Here is a 14,807-nt window from a genome sequence, read left to right on the forward strand (position 1 = left end):
GGGACGTACGTGCTGGGGCGGTGCGGCGGGGGACGACGACCGGGCGGCGGAAGGAGGGAGGCGGGGGCGGAGGGGCCGTGAGGGTGTGGTGAGGGAGGGGATCTGGCGAGGGAGGGACGAAGGGATCGGGCGAAGGGGGAATTAGCTAGGGGGAAGCTTAGTAATGGCGCACCCCCTAGCGGTGCGCCATTAGTATTTTTTTGATAGCAATGGCGCACCTCCTGGCAGTGCGCCATTAGTAATCTCCACCGCCATTAGTAAGTTTTTTTAGGATTTTTTGTTTTCATAGCGGAGGGCCGGCAGCGGCGGCTTGAACCCTAGGTCTCGCTCGGGGGGGGGGGAGGGAGGGGGTGGGTGGTGCGCTCGGCCGATTCCGTTTGGGGGAACCGAGCGAGGAGACAGGGGAGGGTGCGGGGGATCGTCAGCGGCGGTGGAGCGGGCCGGGGGAGGGTGCGGGGGGTCGGCGGCGGTGGTGGAGTGGGGGAGGGTGCGGGGGGTCGGCGGCAGCGGTGGAGCGGGGGAGGGTGCGGGGGGTCGGCGGCGGCGGTGGAGCGGGGGGTGCGCAATAAGTAACTTTTTTATTATTATTTTTAGTTGCGTCTAATATTTTTTTTAGAAAATAACGATCAAATTTGAAAACATTTATGAATGTGAAAATATATCATCAAATTTGTTATTTGAAAATATCATCAAATTTGTTAGTTAAAAATATCATTAATATTTTTTTGGATTTTTAGTTGCATTCATTTGTGAATTGGTAAAACATTTATGAATATGAAAAAATTTCATCAAATTTGAAAAAATATTCATGAATTCAAAAAGTGCCCATGAAATTTAAAAATATTCATGAGTTCAAAAAATATTAACAAATTCAATACTTTTTGTGAGTTAGAAATTCAATATCATAATAAACATAATATTAAAAAGTGCCCATGAAATTTAAAAATATTCATCGAGAAATGAAGGCTACAATTTAAATACAATCAATCTTAGCTAGCTATCTGTTCACAATCTTGTTGCCCTTATTTTTCGTAAATGGAGTTCTTCTCTTGAACGGACGTCCTTTAGGTAGGGTGGTCCTGCTTCTTCTTATGGTGTATGCTGGTACTTCATCGTCGTCGTCATGTTCCATCTTCGGGTCGCCGTACCTGTCGAAGTCTTGCTCATTGGCGACTCCATCCGTTCTGATGATCTTCCTTTTGCCTCTCCTCACGACAACACGACTGGGCTTTGACGGGTCGGTAATGAAGAAGCATTGGTCCACTTGGGAAGCCAGTACCCATGGCTCATTTTTCGCGGTGATATTTGCGCCCGCAGTCTTGGATTTGGCTTCGGGTATAACCATGGTGGTGAAATACCGGTCTTCTTTTAGGACGCTCTTGGCCCATCTGACACGGAACATCGGGACCTTCTCTCCAGCGTAGCTCAGCTCCCAGATCTCCTCGATCCTTCCGTAGTATCTGTCCTTGTCGTTACCGGTGTAGGATTCCATCGTTACCCCGGAGTTCTGATCACCATCGCTCTTCATGTCCTTTCCCTCGGTGTAGAATGTGTAGCCGTTGATATCGTACGCCTCATACGTCATCAGGTTGTGCTCGGCGCGCTGTGACAAGGCGAATATGAGTTGTTCTTCCGCGGAAGAGTCCTCATGTAAAGGGTACGACAAAAGCTTCTGCTTGAACCAACGCGTGAAACATGAGTTGTGCTCTTTGATTATATCTCTGTCCGTCCTCTGTTGGCCTCGGTCATTGTACATCTTCTCAATAAAGGTTTTGTGCTCTACCACCCAAGGATCGACCACGTCTCTATGTTGTAGCGCGACTAGGTTTGCTCTTTCAAAGTCGGCGAGTCAACCCTCCAAGTGGACATGCATTTTGCGGCAACCCTCACGGTGACCCCATCCAGCGAGCCTGCCGAGGTGCCTGTTGACGGGTAGACCAACGGGGTTCTCGATGCCTAGATAATTTGTGCAGTAGGAGATGCACTGTTCGGTCAGAAAGCCCCTGGCTATGCTTCCCTCTGGACGTGACATGTTGCGAACGTATCCTTTGATGACACTATTCATCCTTTCGAACGGCATCATGCTGTGCGGGAACGTCGGCCTGAGTTGGATGATATCCTCCACGATATGGACCAGCAGATGCACCATAACGTTGAAGAATGTGGGCGGGAAGTACATCTCAAGCTCGCATAGTATCACCACAATCTCTTCCTGTAGCCTTCTGAGTTGCCTCACGCCAACCGACTTCCGAGAGATGACGTCGAAAAAGTTGCATAGGCCAAATAGCGTTTCACGGACGTGCGCGTCCATGATCCCACGGATTGCAACTGGAAGTATCTGCGTCATCAGCACGTGACAGTCGTGAGACTTCATCCCGCTGAACTTCTGCTTCGCTGAGTCTAGGTATCTGCTTATCTTCCCCGCGTAACCGTAAGGAAGTTTTACTCCTACGAGGCAGGTGAAAAACTGATCGATCTCCTCCTGACTTAGAGTGAAGCACGCGGGAGGGAAGTCATTTTCGGTCTTCTTGGCCTTTTTGCCTTTGCGACGACTTTCCGTGTCCTGCTTCGCCTCATCATCATCATTAGCGTGAAGCTCCTCCCTGATGCCCATTGATTTCAAGTCTGCCCTTGCTTTCAGCCCATCTTTGGTCCTCTCTGGCATGTTGAGCAGGGTACCAAGTAGACTCTCGCACACGTTCTTCGTGATATGCATCACATCAAGGCTGTGAGGCACACGGTGGATCTTCCAGTACGGCAAGTCCCAGAAAATAGACCTCGTTTTCCATACCTTCAGCAGCGGCTCTGGCGCTTTTCGCTTCTTTCCCGGCTCTGGTGCCTTTTGCTTCTTTTCCGGTAGTGGGCAATCTTTCCAATTTTTCAACAGCTCATCTATTTCCTCGCCGCTCCTCGTACGCGGGCGTCTTCGGGTTTTGGTTTCACCATCGAATAGATCCTTGCGTTTCCTCCATGAGTCATCGTCGCGAAGCCACCCGTCGATGTCCCATGAACACGGTTTTTGAAGACCCAGGATCTCTATCTAGCTGGCGATACGTTGTGTCATCCATGCACCTGATGCATCCAGAAAACCCGTGGACCACCTAACCCGCGACATATCCGTAACCGAGATAGTCCTGCACCGTCGTGAGCAGTGCGGCTCTCATAGGGAAATATTCTTTCTCTGCGGCGTCCCATGTATTGGCTGGCGTTTCCACAGCGTGTCTAGCTCCTCTTTCAGCAGCCCCAGATACAGATTGATGTCGTTCCCTGGTTGTTTCGGCCCTTCAATTAGCATACTCATGTGAATGTACTTCCTCTTCATGCACAACTAGGGGGGAAGGTTGTACATCCACACAAACACAGGCCAGGTGCTATGTGTGCTTCTCTGGCTGCCAAACGGATTGACTCCATCGGTGCTCGCGCCCAGCACGATGTTCCTTGGATCATTCCCAAATTCTGGGTGTTCGAAGTTCAACGCTTGCCACTGCCTCCCATCCTTAGGGTGACTCAGCATCTTGTCTTTTTTATTTATCTTCGGATCATTTGCGTCATCTTCTTGCTTCTTCTTCTGCCTATCCGCGTGTCAACGCAGGAGCTTTGCTACCTTAGGGTCCGCGAAATACCGCTGCAGAGGAGGAGTGATCAGAAAGTACCACACCACTTTTCGAGGAGCTTTCTTCCTCTTCTTATATCGAGTGACGCCGCACACCAGACATCTGGTAGACTCCGCGTGCTCGTCCCGATAAATGATGCAATTATTCATGCACACATGGTATTTCACGCGCGGTAAATCCAGAGGACACACGATTTCTTCGCCTCCTCGAAACTGGTCGGGCACTTGTTTCCCTTGGGAAGACGTTTGTGCCAGAATGACATGTTCTCGTCGAAGCATGCGTCGGTCATTTTGTGTTTTCCCTTCATCTCCAGATCCATGAGCGTTACTTTCAGGAGGGTATCCTCGGGCCTGCATCCTTCATACAATGGAGTAACCGCGTCTATCTCCAGTTGATCCAGCTTGGCTTTCTCTTGGGCGGCAGCTCTTGCGTTATCTGTCTGCTTGAGAAGCAGCTCTTGAATATGAGGGTCCTGCACCCAGCCCATCGATGGTCCATCGTCGTCTGCTCCGGCATCTTCATCTTCATGATCATGCCCTTCGTCTGCTCCGGCATCTTCTACATGATGACTGTGTACTGCATCTACTTCGTGATCATGTCCTGGAGATTCTTCGTCTTCTCGCCCGCCCTCGCCGCGGTTGTCTTGCTGCCCTTCCTCATTTCTTGCCCGGCCCCCATGGATGACTTCATAATCATCTTCATCACCTTGCCACCGATAGCCATCCATGAAACCACGCAAGAGTAGGTGGTCCCGCACCTGTACGGAATCCGGGTCCATAAGGCTCCTCAGCTTGCATCTTCGACACGGACATCTTATCTCCGTCTCGTTCTTTTGAAGCATCTCGGCCTTCGCGGAGCTCAAAAACCTATTCACGATGCCTTCGGTCACCATGCGGACCATGGCCGCCTGTGGGGTAGAGCAAAACGATATTTTAGAACCAAGAAAAAATTTGGCATGACTTTGCCTAAAAATAGGACCAAAAAGAATGCATAGTGCCAAAATTCTCACCGAAACGGAAATGAATCAACATTCCGGCAAAATATTGGCAACTATCGCATTTCAAATACCGGTACCTGCAAACACAAACATATATGCAACACCAGAAACATATGCAACACCACAAACATACATAGATCTCGCTAGGCCATAAAAAGTGCATGTGCACATTGTTGGAGGGAGAAAAAAGTAGATCTACAACATAAAGAAAGCTTTCCCCTTACTTACCTATCCAAAAAGGTAATTTAACCACTTAATTTGGATGAATCTATGGTGAAAATGAGGTGAGGAGGAGGAGGCAGCCGAGACAAGCTTGGAGGAGGAGGTGGAGAGCATGAAGTGGGGAAAGTGAGTGTGTAGGTGGCTGTCCAAAATATCTAGCTGGTCCCAGGTTACTAATTGCACACAACCTACAAATGCGCCATTAGTAACCCTGGTTACTAATGGCGCACCAGCTGGCGGTGCGCCATTAGTAGTTTTGCAAAAAAATGATAGTAGTGGCGCACGGGGTGACTGGTGCGCCATTAGTATTTTTGGAAGAAAAAATTGTTAGTAGTGGCGCACCATGGTTGTGGTGCGCCATTAGTGTCTATCACACTAATGGCGCACAAACACATGGTGCGCCACTGCTATATAGTAGTGGCGCACCACATGTCTGGTGCACCATTAGTGTCCATATTATCTATAGCCCTTTTCCTAGTAGTGGTTAACTCTCTGACGGTGAACCCTCGCAGTGCTCCTGCTGCATGGTCTTCCCTTGTCGCTACTCCTGCCGCTCCTATGCTTAGATCCCATCCCCCGCCTGCCCCTGAGGGAGAGCCCTCAAGGCAGCGTCGTCGCGTCTCTCTTCCAGAGGTCTTCGCTATCAGTTCAGGATCAGGGTCCGGCTCAGGAGAGGAGCCCGCAGCAGCACCAACTGAGCAGTAGACCGTTAGAGTATCGCTGTAGTCATGAGCATGATGTAATCGCACTTGTTATGATGCTTAGTTTCTTGTATGAGGGTAGTAGACTCGTTGTGATGTTTACTTTCATGTTTGGACTATGTATAATTATGTTGGAACTTTTTATTCGCCCTGGTTTTCTTTCGCTTCTTTCTTCTGGGTTTTTTCATTGGCTTTCCTCCCATTTTGCATTTTCTCATCGTGGTTGCTATGTATTGGGAAAATGAAAAATAGGATGACGCGTGGAGGCAGCAGCAGCCAAGCTTGTGAGGATGTCCCTGTCCGTCGCTTCGCAAGACGGGCAGGACATTCCCCCGAGCCGTACCAGCCACCTCCGCCTCCACCGCCACATCCGCCTTCCACCGATCAAATCCTGTGAATGTTTGAAGAAAGAAGGAGCAACGACCTGCTGGAAATCCTGAAAAGTGTGCAAGTTATGGTTGGGCAGAATGGAAATCAGAATGGTCATCACTCCAAGCTGTCAGATTTTCAGCGAACCAATCCTCCCAGCTTCAGCCAAGTAATTGATCCCTTAGATGCTGACGACTGGCTAAGGACCATTGAGAGGAAACTGGAGATTGCTCGCACTGAAGAAGGAGACAAGGTTCCCTTCGCAACGCATTATCTCGAAGTAGTTGCCGCTATATGGTGGATCATTTCCGCAAGTATCATATTCCCACCGGGATCATGAAAATCAAGCAGCGCAAATTTCTCGCTCTCACTCAAGGCAGCACGACCGTCAACGAGTATCTGAACAAATTCAACCATTTGGGCCGCTATTCTCTCCACGATGTTGCCACAGAAGAGCGGAAGATCAATCGGTTTCTTGGAGGCCTGAATTAGCATCTAAGGTGCACTCTCAGCATGTTTGATTTCCCAGACTTCCTGACTCCGGTGAACAAGGCCCTCATCGCAGAAAGGGAACACAAGCTCCTGCACGACAACAAGCCAGCTGTTAATGACCACAAGCACAAATTCGAGCCGAAGAAGGATATGCAACCCGTGCAAAAGGCTCGTACTTGGCAACAGACTCGGGTGGAGTACAAACCCAACTGGTAGCAGAATGTCAACAAGACTACCACTCAAGTCAAGAATGTCATGACCAGCCCGGTGCGCGAAGATTGTCAGCGCAACAATTCATGTTTCAGCTGTGGTCAAACCGGACACTACGCCAGACAGTGTCCCAAGAACAACAAGCACGTAGCTCCATTTCATCCACAAGTCAACTACATGGAGCCGTATTCCGCCCCAGATATGATCCAAGGGAAAATTCATCACATCTCCGCGGACGAAGCCCAAGAGGACCCGAAAGTCATCATTGGTATGTTTCTTGTTAATGACATACCTGCCGTAATTTTATTTGACTCTGGGGCTTCCCACTCTTTTATTTCGCGTGGTTCTGCTTCCCAAAACAATTTTCCTTGCTCGATTTTGGGAAAGCACATGCTGGTACAATCCCCAGGATCCCTACTCCGAAGCAATCTTGTCGGCCGAAATTTGGAAATTGACATCAATGGCGTCAAGTTTCCAACATCGTTGATAATCATCGACTCCAACAAATTGGATGTCATTCTGGGCATGAATTGGTTAATCCAATACCAAGTCTGCATCAGCTATGCGACCAGAGAAGTTACCCTGAAAAATATGTAAGGTCGCACCACAAGTTTTTATGCCCGCAAGCGCATACCCACGAAAGATATGGTTTTCGCAGCCGTCGCAGAAGAGGTGGAATTAATTCCAGTGGTCAGTGAGTACCCAGATGTGTTTCCTGAAGAATTACCAGGCATGCCACCCGACAGCGAATTGGAGTTTGCAATTGACTTGGTGCCTGGAACCACTCCGGTACACAAGAAATATTACCGGCTGCCTTCCTCAGAATTGGTGGAATTGAAGAAACAACTGGATGAGATGCTGCAGAAAGGATACATCCGTCCAAGCTCTTAACCATGGGGTTCACCAGCAATCTTCATGGACAAAAAGGACGGCAGTCTACGAATGTGCGTAGACTACCGACAGCTGAATGACATCACCATCAAAAACAAGTATCCACTGCCAAGGATTGACGATCTGTTTGATGAACTCAGTGGGGCCCAAGTATTCTCAAAAATTGATTTGAGGACTGGATATCATCAACTCAAGATAAAGAAAGAAGATATTCCTAAGACCGTGTTCACCACTCGGTATGGTCTTTATGAATATACCGTGATGTCCTTCAGCCTCACCAACGCCCCTGCCTTCTTTATGCATATGATGAACAAGGTGTTTATGGATTTGTTGGACAAATTTGTGGTGGTGTTCATTGATGACATCCTCATTTACTCCATGGGCCTTTCTAATTTCCTTCTCATTGTTAGTTCTATCAAGATTGTGTTAGCCCATGTCGTTAGCTTTCCAACAAACTTGGTTTCGTTGTATTCGGAGTCCGTTTGCAGAAGTTGTGGCAGTTTTGGTGTTCTGAAAAGGTTGCAGCGGTACTACCGTGGACAGGAGCGGATGTAATTTTTTACTACCGCTCCAGAGCGGTACTACCGCGGCTACTACAGTGGTAGTACCGCTCCGGACCAAAAACTCGTCACAAGTCCAGCGGTGGTAGGCACGAATGTATTTTTTAGTACCGCTCGCAAGCAGTAGTACCGCTACCCCTAGCGGTAGTATCGTGAGGTCGAGCGGTAGTACCGCTCTGTGCGGGCTGTGAGCATAACGATTGGTTTTTTCCCCACCTATAAAAGGGGGTCTTCTTCCCCAATGAACCTTATCATTTGAGCTCGTGTTCTTCCCCCATTGTTGACCTTCTTCGAGCTTGCTATCTCTCAATCCCTCCATGGATTCTTGCTAGTTTTTGGGGGAAAGGAGAGAGGAGATCTAGATCCACGTTTCCACCAATCACTTTCTCCTCTATGTGAGGGGAACCCCTTGGATCTAGATCTTGGAGTTCTTGGTGTTCTCCTTCTTGTTCTTCCTCTCATTTTCCTCCCTAGAATAGTTGCTTTGGTGGGATTTGGGAGAGAAGGACTTGGGCACTCCGTGTGCCCTTGCCATTGCATTTGCACTACTAGGGGAAACCCTAGCAGTAGCGCGGGTATTTTGCCTATAAGTAGCGCGGGACAACGCGCTACTGATAAGACGCTACAGCTAACGTGTAGCAGTGGCGCCTGTCGTCCCACGCTACTGCTATACATGGCTAGCAGTAGCGCGCTTTAGTGCAGAGCGCTGCTGCTAATATCTGCAACACTTTTTAGCAAGAAGCGCTACTGGTAAGGGAGCGCTACTGCCAACTTTGTTCCCCTTGCTACTGCTAGTTTTATTAGTTTCTGTTTTTTTTCTGCATATTTGTTTTGTATTTGAATAGGCTTTATACAATAATCTTTAGCATATCATACACATACAAATGTAATCATAGCATATACATACAAATAGTCTCATCAAATCACGTCATCATCATAATCATCATCCAACACAAAGTGGTCTCTCGTCATCATCTCGAAAATAGTGATACAAGTCTCGATTACTTGCAACTACATCGTTCCATCTAAACAATGATATACGTGAGAAGAGCTATCACTTTGAGTGAGAGCGGAACTATGCAGTACATGAGTCTGTATCCCTCTCTCGCATTAGCGTGAACCTAAACTAACTACTGGCTGTCGCTAAGAAACCGGTACACCTAGGACTGACATTCCAGCCACTCGTCATATACTCCTGGCGTAGCACTTCTTCGCCATCGATGATCTATACACCTGCATCATCACATGAGTCGATGATATGCAACATATATAGTTGAGCAACAGAAAGAGACAGACTTGGCAAAAATAGAAGCAACATATCATAAGCATAAATAACAAAGTTCATCGTACCCAAAATGCCCTAACTAGAGTGATCTTCGCTAGTCGAGGAGGACGGTTTAATTACATCACAAATAAAGTTTCATCGTGCATAACTCAAAGTTTCGTCATACAGAAAGTATGGACAAAACGGACACATTGTCATATATCGACAATCACTCCAACATGTCGTGCCATCCATCCAAGTCAGGGAGATAGTCCCCGAGCTTAGTGAAAGGCTTCAGGTCGAGACGCTGAGCAGCTATGCGTGTTCGGGCGTCTTCCCGCGACATTTGTCCTTCTTCGTAGAACATCCCTGTTTTTCCGACGACCTCCTTCATGATGATTTGGGCAAGTTCGCGCTGGATGTGATAGAACTCAGCTCGAAGTCGATGATCCTCGATATCTCCTAAGTTCTTTGCCCATTGCAGAATATGGGCATCGCCGGATCTAGGTGACATGCGAAGGTTCTGGTGATCCCGTCTGTACTCCAGCATGTGGTGTGGGACATAGAATCCATCATTAAGAGAATCACTCGATTGCTAGATGCAGCAGAAGTCGGTCTTATGGCCGAAGGCGGGCCTGCCGTCCCTTTTCTTCTTGTCATTGACCTCTCCACCCCGTGCGTCGTAGTAAAACATAGCACTATCGAGAACATACTTGATGTGGGTGTAATCCTTTTTGTTAATGTTCTTCGACGAGTCCAAGTAAAGAGCGTGGGAGTATCGGGGGTAGAGCATGATGAGGACGGCACGCCCGCCGCTGCGCAAAATAAGTACACCTCAAATTAATTAGCCTCCACCGTACAAATGAATGATTGAAATCAAAGGAAGGATATCCGCGCGGATGAATTACAGGGAATGATAAGGCACGAGAATCGCCTCCTTGTCCTTATTGGCGAGCATGAAATTGGCGATGTATTCCCTCGCGTATTCACGGTGCTCTGCGTAGACTCCCAAGAAGCCCTCGTGCATGAAGTATGGGTCAGCAACACAGATATGAGGTATCTGCTCAACCCCGATGAGGCAGTTCATGTGCAAGGCATAAAGGCGGACAAACGTAAAATCCAGCTTCTTCAAGTGAAACATGTCGAAGATGTGAATCGAAGGAAGAACTTCTCAGCGGGGAATGTGTCGATGTACGACAATTGCCGCGACATGTTAACCACGTAGAGTGGGTATCCTAGATTTTTTGAGGCGATGAGGCCTTTCTCTATCCGCAGCACATCGTCATGAAGTCTCCTTAAATCGCCGAATCTGGCCCCTAGCACTGCTTTAGGTAGGATTGGTTGACTGGGGATATGCCATTTTGCCGCACCGGGGATATCTATACGGTCTTGAACCCGAGACTGCTCAGGCGTCTAGATCGTAGAAGCGGCTTTTTTGCCTTTCCTCGGTCTCTTCCTAGACTTCTTTACTACCGGAAGGTTGTCCATAATACGTTCAGACTCTGAAGGCGGCAATTCAGGCACTGACTCATGACGCTCAAACCCTAAGTAGGTGCCACTATTGACATACTGTTGAGTGTCATCGTCATCCTCATCCTCATCTATGGCGACGTCACCAGCGACTAATGGAGCCTCTTCCTCACCCCCTCCGCTATCACCCAGCACGACAGCCGATGCTAATTGGGTAGGTGAGGTGTTGATGTTCATACCTAACTGCGTGCTCATGGGTGTGCTCCCGTCCGCCTAAAGACGAATCAGACTCTTTGGCCACAACAGGACCCACCCATTGCAACAATCACCAAGCCACCGCGGGGTCTCGTCGTCATCCCCCACTAGTACTAGAGGAGCCAAATTCTCGTGGCCCAGTTTGACAGTGGCCACGGAAACCTTGAAGACGTCCGGGGGGATCGGCCGGCTGTGGAACAATGGTTCCTTCGGCTCCATTATCGTCGCCTTCCCCACGTCCACCTTCTGGTCGCCGATGGTGTACAATACGGTGCACGAGGTTTCGTCGGCCTGCAAAGAAAAGTCTGCGATGTGAGACATCAGAAAGGCAACGAAAACAGGAGATTATACATTTATTGAAGGGGCCGGTGTGACAGATACCATGAGGGCGTCGAGCTCAGCCAAAGACGAAGCACCGCTGAGCACGTCTGGTGTTGGAGCCGGTGCGGGAGCAGGTGCAGGAGCTAGTGCGGGAGCAGGTGCAGCTGCAGGTGCTGGTGCAACACTAGTCGAGCTGCTCCCGAAGAAGTCAGCAAGGGGAAAGTCCGCTGCATTTTTTCTGGATTTTGCCTGCTCCAATTGAAAATGGCCGGAACCAAGGTAGTAAACATATCTACAAGCACCTGTTTTGCGGCAGCTACCGCTGTTGCGACTGTCTCAGATGATTTCTTCTCAACCGCAATCTCAACCTTCTTGTCGATGTTTTCTTCAGTTAACCTCTGTCTTTCCTTTCTCTCCTCCGTGGTCTCACGGTAGTACTTCTTCCACGTGGCACCGTCTCCGACACCATGCACGCGTCCATACGACGGCCGAGTCTCCACTGGGAGTCCTTTCAATATGTTCAACGCCCGGTTGAATGGAGTGTCCCACTTGGGCCTCGCCAATGCCTCAGACGGTGAGTCACTTTCGGCCGCAATCCTGTGCTGCTCTCTCTGCAAAAGTCACAAGGATCGTTTACAAATATGACTAACGTGCAGTCGAATTGATCAGAAACTAAAATTACCAGCAGTCTCATGAACTCCGTCCTGACCGCGTTCGTCTTGAAAACCTTCTTCACTAGGTCCCAACGGTGCCGGGCCCTGAGGACGTCATGCTCCTGCGGGACGGTGAACTCCGCCAAGGGGTCTGGGATGCCCAGACTCGCGGCTTCCGCGTCCTCCTTGGCCCATATGGACCTCTTCCCGCCATAACCACGGCCACCCAATGTTCCTCTGTTGAAGCACCTTCATGTACTTCGACTTTTTTTTGGCAGCTTTGACCTCACAAGACGCCTTGAATTTTTGAAAGTGCTCTGCCGTGATTGTCGGATTATCCTTTACAATCTCGGAGTAGGGTTCCTTTTTATTGACGATCCGATATTTCACCCTTGATTTCCAGGCGGCCAACGCGTCGCTAAACTTGGTCATGGCGTGTTTGTTTATCTTCTTCATTGCCGGGTCCTTATCTGGATGTTTATAATCCTTTTCATTCCGGCCCGGGAACAAGAATATCTGGTGCAACTTCTTTAGGAGGGAGGGCCTCATATTATCTATCTTCTTTAGTTTCTCATCGTTGATGGTGGCAGTTGTCCGTATGATGTAGCCTATTTGATTGCCATAGTTGTCCGTCGTCCACCTCCGTGACCACCAGTCTAGTAGTCCTGAGCTTGTTAGGAAGCCGTTGCCTCTTTGCTTTCGGTTCTATACCGGCTCCTCTAGTCTCGGCGCCGGTATTAGTCTCAGCGCCGGTCTCGATGCCGGTCTCAGTCTCAGCGCCGGTCTCGATGTCGGTCTCAATCTTCAATGTGACAGGTGGACCCAGCAACATCAACTCTTGATCATCAGCTTCCCTCAAAAATTCTTCTGCCGCCCGGTAGACGTTGTCGCAGTCACCAGAACCCTGTCCTTCATCGTTGCTAGCCATGTTTCCAATGATTAAATCTAGTCAATTAATTCTAGACCTTATATAATGAATAATAACATAAAAAGGCCCATGCTCTGCAGGAACGTTGACTCCTTCCCGGTGCGGCAAATCCCGGGCACTCCATATGTCCTAGTTTGTAACACAAGTCATGCCAAAATTCACGGAAAATTTCGGCATGACTTTTGCTAAAAGTGGACAAATCGAGAACCTGAAATTTGCCGGAACGGAAATGAATCAACATTCCGGCAAAACATAGGCCACTCGGCTTCATTCCCTGGAAACAACAAAGCCACTTGGGCACAATCGAACCACTTCAATGAAATGATATAACATGACCAAACACTATTGAGGAATTTGCATATAACATGGCCACTTCGAGCAATGAAGAGATATAATCAACAATAATGGAATATGCAAATGAACATCAATGACATATATCATATAACAACAATCTTGTTTTTTGTTTACATAGCAACAATTAGTTTAACCAAGTTTTTGAAAATAAAAACAATTCTATTTTTTGTTTATAGCTAAATTCCATAGCTACTGTTTTTTATTTATAGCTAAATACTTTTTTTTGTCTAAAGCTAAAAGTATAGGAACTCTATTTTCTCTAATCCTTCTGGCCTCACCAAAATTTCCACAGCAAGACCTTAGTACCTACATCCAACTTCTTCAAAATATTCAGGTCCATAGTCCAAATAATTCAAATTTCATTTGAATGAAATTTGGAACAGATTCAGGTCCATAGTCCAAGTAATTTTTTATAGCTAAGTGTTTTTTGTTTATAGCCTCTATTAATTTAAATCTAAATGCTACTATTATTTACATACCCTCTATTAATTTAAAGCTAAATGGAATTACTGTTTAGGCATTTTCATAAAACTTTGCCCTAGCTAATTTCCTTAAAAAATTGCTAATCATTTTTCCTAAATGCTAAAAAATGCCTACTGCCCTCAAAAAATCTAGGGTTCATATGAACATCAACACAACATCAACATATATATGAATTGCCCTAGCAGAGAGATAGGAGGGTAGGGGAGAGGAGAGGCAGAGCCTTACGGTCGGCGGCGAGGGCAGGCTCTGGCTCTGGCGGCGGAGGTCCTGGGCGGGCTCGGGCGGCGGCGGTGAGCTCGAGGGAGGCGACGGTGAGGTCGGCGACGGCCTCGGGCGGCGGCTGTGAGGTCAAGGGCGGCCTCGGGCGGCGGCAGTGTGGTCGAAGGCGGCCTCGGGCGGCGGCGGTGTGGTCGAAGGCAGCAGGGCGACGACAGCGATGGAGCAGTTGGGGGAGAGGGGGAGTGGAGGGGGGAGGACTTAGTGAAATTTTGAGCCCGTGCGGTCGGGGGTTAAGTCAAACTAGCAGTAGCGCGTTTTGCCGAAACGCGCAATAGCTAAGTTAGCTATAGCGTTTTCCAGCGAAACGCGCTACATCTATTCCTTTCTGTTTTATTTATCTTTTTCTTTTGTTTTCTTTACATTTTCTTTTTTTCATTTCTCCTTTTTCTATTTCTTTCATTTTCATTTAATTTTCTACTTATTTTTCTATTTATTTTCTTTTTCATAGCAGTAGCGCTCTACAGCATAAACACGCTGCTACAAAGTTTTTAGCAGTAGCGTGCTTCTAGAAGAACCGCTACTACTATTCCTAGCCTACCGGCACCAGCAAAGGAATTATAGTAGTAGCGCTTTTCCGCGCAGACGCACTACTGCTACAACAATGGTTGTAGCGTGCTTATGTAACAAGCGCTACTAATAAGTAGCAATAGTGCCGTGTTTTGACCAGCGCTACTGCTATACCTCTGTGTATAAGGTTTTCCCTAGTAGTGTTGGTGCATCGGTTTGAGTTCTCCACGGTGATAC

Source organism: Triticum aestivum, chromosome 2D, assembly GCF_018294505.1.
Source record: "Triticum aestivum cultivar Chinese Spring chromosome 2D, IWGSC CS RefSeq v2.1, whole genome shotgun sequence".
Lineage (NCBI taxonomy): Eukaryota > Viridiplantae > Streptophyta > Magnoliopsida > Poales > Poaceae > Triticum > Triticum aestivum.